The following is a 16,506-nucleotide window of genomic DNA, read 5'->3' on the forward strand; positions in this document are numbered from 1 at the left end:
CAAAACACTAACTCGTAACAAATAAATTTAGTTATGGAAAACAAAGGCTCTATTAGCTAAGTCTGAAAAGCAACTTTCTGCATCTGCAGTCTATGACTTCTCTTATCAAGGCGTGGAAAGCATGCTCCAGCCTTCTGAACTCATGATTGGTCATTTCATGGATCAGAGCTCTGAAGTCTTTCACAATTTCTTTTACATTATTCTCTAAATTTCTTTGAAGCTGTTCCTTTGGTCCCTTCTTGTGGCATAACAATATTTCAACAGATTCATAATCTATAATTCATTCATTCTCCAAATTCCCACCCGCTTTGTTTCCTGTACTTTGTTACAGTAGAAAGTAATTCTGTAAATTTTTTTTGTACATAGGGATCCATTCCCTTTGTAAAAGATAAGGGTTTTTTGTTTGTTTGTTTTTTAAATTTTTTTTAGCTTTTTTTGGAGGGGGGAAGGCAGGAAATTGGGGTTAAGTGACTTGCCCATGGTCACATGGCTAATAAATGTTACGTGTCTGAGGCCAAATTTGAACTCAGGTCCTCTTGACTCCAGGGCTGGTGCTCTATTCACTGCACCACCTAGCTGCCTCAAGGCAAGGTTTCTTTGAGCAGAATATTCCAGAAGTTTTCAGGGATAAATTTTCAGGGATTATTGACTGTGGTTGGTTCACACAGAAAAGCAAGCCTTTATCTCTTTTTACAGTGCATAAGTCTAATACACTGCACCCTATTGTAATGGTTGATATAGATTTGGGCAAGAAGGAGTCTGGGGAGAAATGTAAGAAGGGATTGATCTGAGATCTAGCAAGGGAATGTTATAGTAGAAAGAAAAATATCTAAACTTGTTCAAGAATATTTTGGCCAAGTTAGCCTCTCTATGAATAAGTAAAGTTTGAATGCAAAATACAAACATTGCAGGAAAAAAAAAAGGCAAGACCTTCCCTTCATGCAGAGGCTGCTGACTAGGGAGGGACTTAACATATTGTTTATGCTGCCAACTACAGTTAATGTACTGGTTAGTTTTATTGAACTGCTGGGTTTCTCACCTCTTTCTTTTCTCGCAGCAGAGGGGGCAAGGTACATTCAGAAATTAAAGGAAAAGGAAGGGAACAAGCATTTATATAGGATCTGTGTGTCAGGCACTTTACTATGCATTATACAAATATTACCTCATTTGATAAGAAATGAATGTGAGGCAGCTAGCTGGCATAGTGGGGAAAGACTGCTAGATTTACAGTCAAGAATAACTGAGTTCACTTCCTCCCTCAGGCATTTACTAGACCTCTCTCTCAGCCTCAGTTTTCTCATCTGTAAAATGGGGTTAAAAATAGCACTTTCTTCAAGGATTGTGAGGCCCAAATATGATGACATTTATAAAGAGCTTTGCAGATTTTAAAGACATACATAAGTGCTATTTTAATAATAGTAGTAGTGATAATGAAAACAAGTGGTGTCAGTAAAAAGAACAAATTTTTAAAAACAAAATGCAAAACCTGATTACCTGAATGAGAGATGCAAGTACAACACACATTTCCCTGAGCTGTGAAGAATCTATATTCTTAATAAGAATGTGCTCTTTATCAGAAATATTTCTTTTTTTTAAATGAAAAAAGGGCTTAAAGGTAAAAAAAAAGGTGAAGAATACTCTGAAGAGGCAGAAGAGATACAGATATATGACGGGAAGCTGAAAGGTAGAAGAATGGGAGGGAAGAGAGGGAAGAAAGGACACTGACTACTAGAAGCTAAGCTACAAATATGAACCCCTTCCATAAGAGAAATGAGCTAGAGCAGGGCATCTTTAACTGGAGGTCCATGACCTTTTAAAAAATACTTTGATAACTATTTAATAATTTTATTTCCTTTGTAATTCTATATATTTTAGTCTAGGCATAAAAACAAGATTCTGGGAGGGGGTTCATAGGCTTCACCAGACTTGTCAAAAGGGTCTATGACATTTTAAAAAAAGGTCCAGAACCTTTGACTCTCTGAAGAAGAAGAGTCAGCTGCTTGTCCTTCAAGGAATTATGTCATGCTCCACACATGCTGTCAGATGACCAGGGGTCAAAGGAAGAAGAGAAGAATAGTAGTGGGTGGTTGATGATGCCCTGTAATGGGCACGGAGGCAGTGGCTAATTGATTTAAAGATTCTGATGTCTTCCCAGGGCATTTATAAAGGTTGTAACAAAGAACTTTCTGGGTCAACTGGAACTTCACAACTACTTTATATTTTGAAATGGAAGAGTGGGCAAAAAAAGGGAAGCGGTGTGTGTGTGTATGTGTGTGTGTGTGTGTGTATACATACACACATATATACATATATGTTAGCGATCCATTGTATATATTAAGAAGCTAGTCTTTTAAGGAATTTTAGTATGGGGGAAGTGTCAAAGAGAGTATTAGGGTAAAGATCTTACAGAAACAGAAGTGATAATATTACCAAATTATACTATAGGCCCAATGGGCAGAAAGAGGAAATAGAGGAGGAGCTGGGAAACAGATGACCAGCCTGGCAAGGCTTGATAGAGCAATAAAACAGGATTTCAATTCATTTGAATTCAGACATCTGACAAAAGCAGAACAGACAATAATTTCTCAACTTGATGATTAATTTCATCCTTTACAACTGTGGAGGGAAAAAAAAAACGCTTGTTATTATAATGTGCCATTTTGACTTAATTAACTCCCCATTTTGCTACAGACTAAATAGCAAAACTTAACTGAATTGTTTTCCCCTCCTAGTCTGCTATAGACTATATAACAAAACCTGGATTAACTACATACAGATAGAACATTTTAGTGTTTCCTATGTACCAGGCACAGTACTAGACTCTAGGAATCTGGAAATAGAAATAAAAGCAAGACCAGGCCTGCCTCAAGGAGCTTATATTCTAATAGGGAAAGAAACAAATGAAGGGAAAATGTGAGGGGACAGGGAGTTGTATATGACATAGCTTGGAGATAGCTGGGAAAATGTTATTATGAATCCCCGAATCCAGTCTGAATAAGCACAAAGTTGTCGAGGATGGGGTCAAGAAACCCAAAGTAGAGAATGAGCTGAGACAGACTAGGAGTGCTAAGGACAAAAAAGATTTTGTTATTATTGCAGCTATTACTGATTTTACCTATTTTAGGGAAAGAGAAGGATTAAAGAATCACTGTTTAGGGTAAATAGGATAATGATAACTAAAGGTGATGAGTTAGTCAGTCAATGGTCGGCAAGCATTAATTAAGTTCATACTATGTGCCTAGCACTATGCTAAGTGCTGGGAAGACAAAGAAAGACCAAAAACCAGTCCTTGTTTTCAGGGAGTACACAATCTACTGAGAAGACAGCACACAAACAACTATATACAAGTAAGACATATATACAGTTAAATTGGAGATAATCCACAAAGGAAGGCATTAGCATCAAGATGGATTTGGGAAAGTTTTCTTGCAAAAGGTGGGACTTAAACTGAGACCAGAAGGAAGCCAGGAAAGCCAAGAGATAGAGATGAAGAGGGAGAGAGTTGCAGACATGGGGCACAGCCAGTGAAAATGACTAATCAGGAGATGGAGTACCAATGTCAGTAGATTGCAAAGTACATGGAGGGGAGTAGGTGTAAGAAGATTGGGAAGGCAGGAAGGGATAAAGTAATGAAGGGCTTTAAAAACCAAAGAGAGGGCAGTTAGGTGGTGCAGTGGATAGAGCACCAGCCCTGGAGTAGGGAGGACCTCAGAACAAATTGGGCCTCAGACACTTACTAGCTGTGTGTCTCTGGGCAAGCCACTTACTCGATTACCTTACACATCCCCTCCAAAAAAAAAAAAGTCAAATGGAGGATTTTATATTTGGTACTGGAGGAACCACTGGAGTTTATTGAGTGGAAGGAAAGGGGGTGACCAGCACTTTAGGAAGATCAATTTGACAATTGAGTTGTGTTTGGATTGGAATAGAAAGAAACTTGAAACAGGCAGAGCTGATAAGGTGGTTGGGACCTGAAACTCAAAAGCCCTAAGATAATTTTTCTAGAAGCAACATAGAATCCTACTTTGCAGCTTGGCTGGAAGACTGAGTGCATGAATTCACTACAGGCAATGCTGCCCTGTACCCTGACATCTTGAGGGTCCCAGCACCCCTTAACTGTGTCAGCACCCCTAAACTGAATCAGACCTACCGGCTGACTATGGCAATAAGTCTCGGTATGAGGTAAGCACCTGTATCAGGGTGATGGCACTGTCAGAATGTGGTGTATATAAGTGATGTTTGTAAGGTGGAATGAACAGTTCTTGACAAAATTAACTCTTATTTTGTTTCTGCTTTTTCTTCCTAGGAGAATAATCTCTGGAATGAATGAAGCAGAACAAAAATGGCTGATTTGGTGTTGAAATGCCTAGATCTTGAGGTTTTAGTGGAACATGAGTCAGCAGTGTGATGTGGTAGACAAAAAAGTGAATGTGGTTTTGGGCTGAATTAAGAAGGGCATGGCTTCCAGGAACAGGGAGAGGACAGTTCCACTGTGCTCTGGCTTTAACAGACCTCATCAGTGTTCGTTCTGGCCATCATGGTTTAAGAAGGACTTTGATAAACTGGAGGATGTCCAGAGTGGTGAAAGGGCCTAGAATTCATGACAAAACAGGACTGGTTGAAAGAATTGTGCATATTTAGCCTAGAAAAAAGAAGACTCTTGGGAGAAATGGGAACTACTTTCAAGTATTTAAAGGGGCCCTCACACAGAGATTTATTATGTTTGGTCCCAGAGGGCAGAACCAAGAACAATGGTTGGGAGATATAAAGAGGCAACCTTCCCCCCCACCCCCACCCCAACTAGGCAATCAGAATTAAGTGACTTGCCCAGGGTCACACAACTAGTAAATGTCAAGTGTCTGAGGTTGAATTTGAACTTAGGTCCTCCTGACTCCAGGGCCAGTGCTCTATTAATTGCACCACCTAGCTACCTCTAAAGAGACAACTTAGTCTTGATATCAGCACAACTTCCCAACAATTAAAGCTGTCTAAGAGTTGTCCCCAGAGATGGTGTATCCCCTTTCCTTGGAGGTTGTTAAGCAGAGATTAGACCACCGCTTGTTGGATAGATCCTTTGGTGTATGAATTGGAATAGGTGGCTACTAAAGGTCCTTCTGACTCACAAATTCTTTGATTCTGTGATTGCGTGAAGAAAATTAGGAAGAGTAATAATAATAACTGATGTTCATCTAGTACTTTAAAGGTTACAAAGCACTAAACACACATATATCTTCAGTAGATTCTTTAAAAAAACAACCTTTAAAAGCTGTAGTTATTATTGTCCTATTTTTACAGATGAGGAAACTGAGGTTGAGAGGTTAAATGACTTGCCCTGGGCCATACATCAAATAAATATCTAAGACAGAATTCAAATCCAAGTCTTCTTGACTTCAAATCCTGAACTTTCAGATCCATTGTGTCACTTTCTCTAACAGTACAATAAGAAAGATCAGGCTGCTCCCCAGGATCAGGCAAATATCATGGTCAGATGCAATTGATGAGTTACTATCAGTGATCTCTGATAGGTCATCAGAAAGATAAGAGTGCTGCAGTATTAGAACAAATGTTGCAAGCCTGGAACAAATGTTTCCTTTGTCCAAAAAAAAAAAAAGGAGCAGAGTGACTTCTGCAATTAATAGGCTGGGGAGCCTGATTTCAGCATCCCATCAGGACCTCAACAAGAACAGGTTGGACCAGGCATTCTTCTGTATTATTGGTGGAGCTGTGAATTGGTCCAATCCTTCTGGAAAACAATTTGGAGGTAAGATTTTTTAAAAGTTTAAAAAATGTCCATACTATTTGACTGAGAGATCCCAATGGTACTCTTATACTCCAAGGTCAAGGACTGAAAGAAAGGCCCCATATACATCAAAAAATTGATAGTAGTACTTTTTGTGGTAACAAAGAACTAGGGAAAAAATAAAAGTAGGCACAACACTAATAGTGATACATAAATTGAACAGAATATTGCTACGATCAATCAATAAACATTTAATACATACCTACTATGTTCCAGGCACTGGGTTGGGTGCTGGAAAGGTTATCAGGAAGTCAGAGAAACATGGGAAGATTTATGTGGTTGATTTATGACAGCAGAACTAGGAAAACAATTTGTACAATGACTGCAACAAAACCAGCTGAAGAAGGTGTAATTATAATAACTGAAAAGAAAAGAAATTCTCTGCTTATCTTCTTTGCACAAGTAGGGGGCTAGTGGTATGGGTCATTGCATACTGCCAGACATGGTAAGGGGTTTATATTTTTTTCCAATAGGCAACTAATGAAGATCTTTGGACAAGGGAATGACATGTTCAGATCTGCACCTTAGGAAGACATGAAGGCATGTATTTAGCAAGTACTTAGGCAGTACGTGAAAGATGGAATTGAGAGGGGTAAAATTGGAGGCAGAGAGATCTGTTAAAAAGCTACAACAATAGTCTAGGTATAAGAAGTTATATGGGCAAGTACTAAGGGTGTTGGATATTGTGTGGAAAGAATAGGATGCACATGACATAGTGTGAAGGGAGAATCAATAAAACATGGCAATTATTTGAATTGCCAATAAGGGAGGAGTAAGATAGGGAGGGTGGCTAGGTGGCACAGTGAGCACCGGCCCTGGAGTCAGGAGGACCTAAGTTCAAATTCAGCCTCAGACACTTAACATAAAAACTAGCCGTGTGACCTTGGGCAAGTCACTTAACCCCAATTGCCCCCCCCCCAAAAAAGATGAGATCTAGGGAGGGGACAGTTCTAGGGAATGATGAATTGCACGTTTCTATAGGAAACGAGAGGAGATAGGGTCAATAATACGTGTGGAGGAATTAGCTTTGGCAAGGAAAAGGGTTACTTTATCCTCTGAGACTGAAGGGAGAGAATGAGTGAATATATGGAGAGGTTTTGCAATGTATGAAGGAATTGAGGAAGCTTATATTGGGTGGCTTCTTAGAAAAGGAGGTGAGAGCATATATTGAGGGGGGAGGAAGTAGTAGAGTGTGGAATCAAAGTTTAAGGAAAGAAAAGATGGGGAATGGATGCAATGTTAAGTGTGGTAGGAAGCTGAATAAGTGAATTACTGTGCAACAGTCAAATCCCTGTTGAAATTAGGTCATATGACTGTAGTGGATCCATTCTGTTCGGTTTCAGAACTCCCTCCACCTGTATTAAGCATTTTAGAAATAAGAGTGAAGAAGGTAAGAGGTAGAGATTGGTGGAAGGGAATGACTTAAAGTTGTGGATTAGCAGGGTTTATAGAGGGACAGTGCAGCAAAGTGTTCAAACGTGGAAACCAATGCTTTGTTGTTTGTGCTATGACTGCATAGGGAGGAAGATGAAACCAGAACAGAGATGATGCAGTGAGAGAACAGGGAGGGATAAGGGAGGAGAAATCATAATGAAAACAAAGAACAGGCTATTACTCAAATTGGGAGAGATGGAAGGACAAGAAATTTTTTTTTTTTTTGCTTTTCATAGGGGCAGTTGGGGTTAAGTGACTTGCCCAAGGTCACACAGCTAGTTTTTGTGTTAAGTGTCTGAGGCCGAATTTGAGCTCAGGTCCTCCTGACTCCAGGGCTGGTGCTCTACTCACTGCACCACCTAGCCGCCCCAGGACAGGAAATTTTGTGAGACAGGAATTTCAGAGTTCAGAATCTTAGAAATGGAATGGTGAGAATGGCTAGAAATGGTGAGGTCTTGTGTAGTGGTTGAGATGAAGATGAGGTTCTGGGAGCTGAAGGGGTTAATGAATTAAGTAGAAAGCAACAAATTAGTCTATGGGTTCCCTTAAAAATAAGTGGAACCGGGGCAGCCAGGTAGCACAGCGAGTAAGAGCACCGGCCCCAGTGTCGGGATGACCTGGGGATCAAATCCGAGCTCAGACACTTAGCATCCATCCAGAAACACCTGGCCGTATAACCTTGAGCAAGTTACTTAACCCCAATTGCTTAGGGGCGGCCAGGTGGCTCAGCAAGTAAGAGCAACGGCTCCAGTGTTGGGGTGACCTGGGGATCAAATCTGGGCTCAGATACTTAGCACCACACCCAGAAATAACTGGCTGTGTAACCTTGAGCAAGTTATTTAACCCCGATTGCTTTAAATAAAAAAAAAAAAATAAGTGGAACCAATCAAATATCAGTATAGAGAACATCAGTTAAGGAAGTGGCAGTGGGAGTCAGGAAGACCTGAGTTTGAATCCTGCCTGCTTCAGAGTATACTCTGCAGTTTTGTGGCACATGGCAAGTCCTTTAAACTTTCTTGCCTCAGTTTCTTCTTCTGTAAAATGGGGGGGGGTGTTGTTGTAAAATGCTTTGCAAACTTTAAAATTAGCTATGATTGCTATTGGTTTCTAAAGTAAGACAGAAAAGTAAGATTGCTTAGTGTAGGCTAGAGATTCTTCACATAAAATGAGATCAGACCATTAAGTTGCTGATTCATAGAAGAATTTGGTGTGTTTACACTCAATGAATTTAATTTGGTTATAGCAATACCATTATAATAAAAATAGCATTTAGTAGACCTATTCAAGGTACCACAATAGGCACTGGGGGTACAAAGACAAAAATGAACTAGTTCCTGGCTTCAAGGAACTTGTAAACACCCTTAGAACCACAAAAACCTACCAGTGGTTCCAGTCATCAGTCTGTTGCTCCTGGGTTAGGACTAAGACTCCTGCATTCCTCAAACTTGGAAATTTGAGTATCCCATGTTCTCTTAAGAGCATATTGATTGACAGAGACATAATGTCAGCTTGGAGTGAGACATATGATCACTAGTTGTGCAGAAATGGAACCTTAATGAGAGCACTGGTATGAAACACACTAACCAGGAACTTTAAGAAAAGGGGTAAGTGGTTTGTTCCTAAAGGGGTTGATGTTTATATTGTTGAAGAGTCAATAAAATTTGATTGCATGGATTGGTGATTGTAAATCTTAGAGTATTGTCCGCCCTAATAAACATGTATAATAGTAAATTGGTTTTACATGTGCACTGTTAATTGAAGGATATAATAAGGAGTTAAAAGGAATTCCATCCAGATGATAACTCAGTTAAGACTTTAGACTGAGACACCAGGTAAAGCAACAGAAGAAAAAAAATTCAAAGGATATAATTTAAAATGACTAAGAGTCACATGTGAATGTGGCTGGCTGGGCCTTCATCACAAAAGAGCTCAAGACAGCTCTAAGGTGAACCAAAAAAGTAGCAGACCACTTGTCCTATGGGAACAAAACTGCTCAGCTGTAGGGATGCCCAACAAAGAAGGCGGTATCGTAAAGAGAACAGCAAGGGACTTCTGCTCAGTGGAGAAAACAGCCACCTAATGACATTGGCAAAAGATATTGTTGCTTCTTCAGCATTTGATGTGTAAGTTCCATTGACTATGTGTGTGACCTAGTGTAAGGTAGATTTTGGTGTAAGGTAGATTTAAGTGTGTGTAAAGTAGATTTTTGTTATTTCTTAGAGTTCAGTTTCCCAGGATCCATAGCCATAACAATCTCTTGATCCCAGGTATTAGATACACGTTCTGATGATTATGGTTCAAAACATCTCCACCATCCTTGAGCAGCATTATATAATGATAAATAATATAAACATTTGTGCTTACACTGCAAATATCTACTGTCTGTGCAGTGAGATATAGGGATGAAGTGATAGAAGCATGTGAGGCTATTGCTAGCAATACGCCTTCTTTGTCTGTTGCCCTACAAAGCAAGTGGGCAGTAATCAAGAAGTGGGGAATCCTTAGGGTTGAATGTACAAGCTGGAATGCTGTGTGTGCCTTGATCAGTCCCCATCAAGGCTTAAGGGGAGTCTATTTGCCTCAACCAGCCCCCACTGAGGTTTGAGGGGATTTAGAGGAGTGGACAAGCTGTGCCTATGTCGACTGACCCCACTGAGTCATAGGGGTAGTTGCCCCCCTTCTCACTGGCCCCTGCAAGAGGGGTAATTAGGGAATGCTGTAGGAGTTGGTGCTCCCATTATCAGCAACCCGTTGAGAAGACTAGACTAGAATAAAGTAAGATTATTAACTCCTTAGAAGCTTAGTCTTTCCTGTCTGACTAGATCGAGTGAACCTGTGCTGGCAACCCTCCTGTATGCTAGTGTTTATCTTACACCTAGCCATATGTATTCTTCTTCACAGATATTTCCTGTTTGCATATGCCTTCACTTGCATGTTCTCTGATCATATGTTCCCAGCATGTATCCCTTCCTCCCACTAATGGTTTGACAATCTATGGAAAAGTATCCCCTCCAGCAGATAAGAGAAAGCATTTCTTGTAATTTATTTTGTTAATGCTCTTGGATTAAATAACTTTTACTTTGAACTAATATCCCTACTTTACAGTTAAGGAAACGGAGGTTAAGTGATTTGTCCAAGGTCACACAGCTACTAAGTGTCTTAGGTTAGATTTCAATTTAGGTTTTCTTCACTCCAGGCTCAAGCACTCAATCCATTAGTCCACCCAGCTATCACTAGTCAAAGCTTAGTACAACAATGAGGGCTGAAGAACTATAGTTTTGATTAAATACTGACCCACCAAAACCTGGGGTAGTCCTTTGGGGCTTCTTGTAAGAGGGGAGCTCATAGTGTTACAATAGCAACAAGCTCAATTCAAGTTTTACTTTTTATGGAACTTCCCCTGACCACCTACCTCAATTCAAAGTGATCTCTCTTGTCTCTGAAGTCCAATCCAAGACCAATCATTTGTCACTTAGCATGGACTTACAATGAGAGTTTCCCTCTCATGTGTATATTATACTCCCTATTAAACTACACTTTTTGCTGACAGAAGCCAGTCTTGGCTAAGACTTCCTAATTTTCAAGGTGTCACAAAAGTCTTAGTGCAGTTTTAAACTATTAAAACTTAAAATTAAAGCTTAATTTCAATAGCCTTAAGCTATTTCAAAATTGCACTAAGACTTCTGGAATACCTTGTATTCCATTTACTGAAAGGTGTAAACCCAACAATTCTGGGAATTTTAAGTTTCTACTATGTGTTATAGGCAGATAGAGATATGACAGTGAACATTTAAGTGCTAATGGTATAGACCACAATGAGAATTGTGCTTTTAAAGTTTAGTTAAGATAGGGCTCCTGTCTTCAAGGGGTTTACAATCTAGGAGAGATGTAACACCCCAGCGCAGACGGTTATACTACACAGTATTACATGATAAATACATTAGAGACTAACAAAACAAAGTGCTATCCGCATTCTTAAAAGTAAGGTCTACCCGAGAAGGCACCGACTCTTTCATTATTTTTTTTTTAAGCAATTGGGGTTAAGTAACTTGCTCAAGGTTACACGGCCAGTTATTTCTGGGTGTGATGCTAAGTATCTGAGCTTGGATTCGATCCCAGGTCATCCAGACTCTGAGGCCAGTGCTCTTACTCACTGTGCTACCTGGCCGCCCCTCTTTCATTATTCTGATTAGATAAAGTAATAGTGTTGAGGTAACAGAAACTACAGAAAATCAGATGCTATTTTATTTCCTTTTCTTATTGGTCAGTGATCATATGATCCATTTGGCAATAAGTCATCGATTCAACAAACATTTATGAAATCTTTAATGTTGCCCATTTCCATGTTGATTTAAAAAAAGAGGAAGACAACAAGAAAACTTTTTTCCTGGTTATGTTTTGATTAGTAGTAATAGAAAACAGATAAATGAAGACAGCAATTTAAAGGCTTTAAAAATTTTATATCTTTTGTTTTTGTCACCTTCATTTCTTCATAAGTCATTCCTTTTAACAAAAATTTTTTTAAAGGGGAAAAACATAGTTCTGCAAAACTAAGCAAATTATCAATATTCCAAGTTCCACACACTTAAACCCTTACCTCTGCAAAGGGAGAGAAATGCATTTTCTCTTTTCTTCTCCAAGGTAAATAAAACTTGATCATTCTAAAGCACTTAATTTCATACTTTAATTCTTTACATTTACACTGTAGCCATGTATATTGCTTTCTTGATTCTGCTTATTTCATTCTTATAAGTTCTCATAGCCTCATGAATTTTTCTGAATTAATTCCTGTATCTAGAAAAGTGTCTGACACAGGACATGCACTTAATAAGTGACTTCAGGCTTGATCAGATATTGGTTCACATGAGGGACAAGGGGTGGGAGGTCAAATCTATGAATGATCCTGCTCAAATTTGGAAGAATATTGTTAATGAGCACCTAGATATGTTTTTCTATTGAAATGGAGGGTGGAAGCTACATCTACTTTTTTTTTCTAAAGCAATTGGGGCTAAGTAACTTGCTCAAGGTTACACACCCAGTTATTTTGTGTGGGTGCCAAGTATCTGAGGCCAGAACCGATCCTGGGTCTCCCGACACCAGCCCGGAGTCTCTCTTACTCAATGCACCACCTGGCTGCCCTGGGAGCTACATCTACTTGCTAATGGTAGGATGATATTCATGCTCTCCATGCTCTGGTTCAGTAAACCTTTATTAAATTTCAGACAGTTTATGAGGATCTCATTTTGTACCAGTCCTGCACCTGAACCAACCTGAGTAGGTCTTGACCCACAACACAGGCTATTGTGCGATTGATGGACATTTAGCAGCAATAACTACGACTATCAATACCACTAACAAAAGCGTTTCCACTTTCTCTCATGAGAGTGGATAAAAATTCAGGTGGGCACCAAAGAATCTATGATGTAAGTTATACTGAATGATGCAATTTTGAAAACTGAGTGAAACAGGTTAAAATGCATGGAATGAAAGAACAGTACATTTAGATAATACATTACAAATAGAGCTTATCAGGTGGGACACAAAAATAATATCATGTTATTGTAAATAGGAAAACAAACTACTAAATATCTGAGTTGTGATAATATTTTGGGATGGTCAATTTTAGAAACAGAATCTATCTGATGGACACTGAGGCTTTCAATACACCTATGTTGAAGAGAAAAAAGTATATTTCATTCAGTAAGTCAGTCAACAAACATTGCCAGGTACTGTGCTAAATGATGGGGATACAAAGAAAGAGGGGGGGAAATACTTGCCCTTAAGTAGCTCACAATCTAATGAGGGAAGACAACATATTAAAAGTTGGGAGAAGGAGTGAGGGTACCCAGCCTCATGAAGTCCTGCAGCTGATCAGAAAATTATGAAATGGCTCCCCTGGGCACCCTCCTTAAATAGATGATCTGGGAGGAGCTCTCCAGATGTCTACCCTTCACCTTCTCTGTCAGGGAAAGAGAGAGAGGCCCCAGGGGCAGGAGGTACTAAAGAGGTCAAGATTTTCATTTGATGGACTCTTTCGGGAGTTAATGGAGATAACAATGAAGTCAGGGTGAGCAGACAAGATGGAGTTGTTGAGTGATTAAAATGAAGGGGGGAATTAAAAGGAAAAAGTGTAATGAGAAGCAAAACAAGAAGACAATGAATTGTTTCTGACATGTTGAATTTGAGATGACTGCAGGACATCCAGTTGGAAATGTCTAATATGTATTTAGTGATATGAGACTAGGGCTCAAGAGACTGAAGTTGAATAAACAGATCTAGGAACAGTCTAAAAAAGATGGTAACTAAACCTATGTGAGCTGGTGAGGTACCTTAACATTTAAGAGGAAGAGGGCCTAGACTTGGGGTACAGTACAATTAGTGAACACATGGATGATGAATTAGCAAAGGAGACCAAGTAGTAGTCAGACAGGTAGGAAGGGAACCAAGAGAGGAGTGTCACAAAAACACAGAAAGGAGAGTATTCAAGAGGAGAAAGTAATGAATAGCATCAAATTCTATAATTCAAGGAGGATGAGGAAAGGCCATTAGATTAGGAGATCACTGGTAACTTTGGAAAAAGCAATTTCAGTTCAGTGATTAGGTCAGAAGGCAAAATGCATGGTGTTATGAGTGCAGTGAGAAGAAAGTAGTGACATCAAATTTAGACGGCTTTGTCAAAGAACTTGACTAAAAAAAGATTTAGAGTGATAGCAGAGAAGGTAGGACCTAGAGATGTTTTTTTTTTCTTTTTAAGGATGAGGAGACTGTAGGCAATAGGGAAGGAACCATAAGTGAGATATTGAAGACATCTTTAACAGGTGGCCAAATAGTCTCCATTTGCAGATTACTGATAAGAAATCTATCAACTGCAACCAAGTATAAAAGATGTTGGAAGAAAGCATCTAGCCTTTGGGGATAAATGGTTTATTCCAACTTCTCACTGGGGGGGAGGGGGTAGATGCAACAATCTCCGGTGCTTTTGTGTCCATACATTAGCCTATAATTTAAAAAGTATAGCATCATTAACTCAACAAGTACAACTGGTCTGGTCCAGTTATTGGACTGTAACATCCATGCCAGTGAACTCCAGTAAAAGGTTGTTTTGGGAAATAGTTGTTATGTAAGGTTCATTATTTAGTCACAGAAGCTGAGACTTCCAAACCTTAGAGAGATGTGCAATTGTTCCAACTTTGTGATTCTGTGAAATGTCTAATTTGTATTTAAGGAGGAATCCTTTCTACATATTGTATTGGACAGGTGGAAATCATGCCTTGCTTGAAGATGCCTCTCTTCTAGTCAGTGTTTCTATCAGACTTAGACGAAGACACAAATGTCACGATTATCAAATTTTTGAAATACCTGAAGCTGAGGGTAGAATTGGCATCCAAAAAGACTAAGAAAAGCTGGTAGGTTAAATTTAACATGATGCAATATATGGGAGGCAGCAGTGTACACCAGAAAGAGAATAAGATTTAGAGTCAAAGGAATAGGATTCAAATTCCCTAGTCAAGTCACTTCAATTCTATTAGTTTCAGTTTCCTCACTTGTAAATTGAACTGGATTACCTCTTGGGTTCCTTACAGGTCTGTCTAAATATAAATAAATAAATAAAGTTCTACCCTTGAATCTTAAAAAATCAACTGCAAGTTAGGCAGGAGACATAGACAAGAATTCATGTGAAAACAACATGGGTATTTTGGTGGACTTTAGGCTTGATGGGAATGAATTACCACCAGTGGTATAGAGAAACAAAAAAAATGAATAGTCTTAGTTTGTGTTTATGGAGAATATAGGAATGAGTGATCCAGAAAGAGAGAAGTGACTTCCTTCTGCCATAGTCAGATCAAAGGTGTTTTGTTGTATTCAAATATAGTAAAGAAATATGAGGATTCATTAAATTGTATGAATATTCATTTGTTGTATGTTAACATGGCTATGGTTTCTTTAAAAGCACTAGCAACAAAATTAAGAAGCTAGATTATATCTTTTTAAAAAGTAGATAAATGAAAGCATATAATAAAAATTCGAAACTTAAGTATAAGATTTCTGAAATGGTAGGAGCTATAATTCTTGAATATACTAACAAGAAATACTGGATATGAGTCAGATGGCAGCCCAAACTGTCAGCAACAAGGAAACTGAATTTAAAACAAACAAGGCAATATCTTGGTTATACTGGCTCTTAAAATCCCGGTTCTGCCACTTTCTCAGGATGCAAATCTGGCAGACCAATTCCTTTAAGTTTAGAGGTGCAGAATAAGGAGGAACTTGAGAGGTCCTGTGATCCAAACCAGCTCACATTTCATACTGGAAATGGAAGCTGAGAAAGGGTGGGGTGACTTTCCAAAGTCACACTGGTAGGACTGAACAGCTCCTCTCTCACTTTTAGTCTCCCCTTCCAGATCGAAGATACCAAGACTTAGCCCCGGGAGGAGGGGGGGGGGGTGCTTTGGTGGAGGGCGCTGTGATTAGGTTCCGGTCAAGTCTAGAAGCATTCAATGAGAAAGGCAGCTAGACTGCATAGTGGATAGAGCGCTGGACTGGAGACAGGAGAGATCTGAGTTCAAATGTAGCCTTGGATGACCACCTCAATGTCAGCCAAAACCAAAAATAGCATTTTTTTTTTTTAAATTAAGCGCTTATTATGTGCCAGTAACTAAGCTAAGAGCTGGGGATGCAAAAAGTACCCTCCTTTGAGAAGCTCGGCACCCAGGGCGTTTCAAGATTCTAGGCGCATTTTTAACCTTCTGGGGCATCCTGCATAACGGAGGGTGAGGGCGTGCATTGCCAGCCAAGTCTGAAACCCGAAGCTGTAGCCTCTTTGCCCGGAGGGGCGCAGTGTGAAGGAGGCCGGCGGACGGGCGGGGACGAAGAGCACCCGCTTTCTATTTTGGGCTCAGCCTGACTCACAAGGTCGGACCAGCTGGCCGGGCAGCGAGCCCCTCCCCCCAGCTGTGTGACTCAGTTTTCCCGCCCGAGGAAGGGCACTCAGAAGGGAGGCGAGGGCCTGGGAGAAGATGCTCGCTCCACTCGGCTCTCTAAGGACCGCGGGTGGCAGGGGGTGGGTGCAGTTAGTTACAAACTCCACAACAGCCCCGAGTGGGACGAAGTTGGTTCAACTTCGGAGGGGGCGGGGCCTCGAGCGGCAGAGGGGCGAGTCCGGACTCGAAAGGCAGGAGCCCCAGAGATCACGTGGGCGGGCGACACAAGCTCAGGTGGGCAGCAGAGTGCAGGACCTGCTCCTCCATTCTGGGAGGAGACGTATCCCCCAC

Source organism: Petaurus breviceps, unplaced genomic scaffold (genome assembly GCF_028583685.1).
Source record: "Petaurus breviceps papuanus isolate PSGF00001 unplaced genomic scaffold, PetGlider_PUasm1.0 90977, whole genome shotgun sequence".
Lineage (NCBI taxonomy): Eukaryota > Metazoa > Chordata > Mammalia > Diprotodontia > Petauridae > Petaurus > Petaurus breviceps.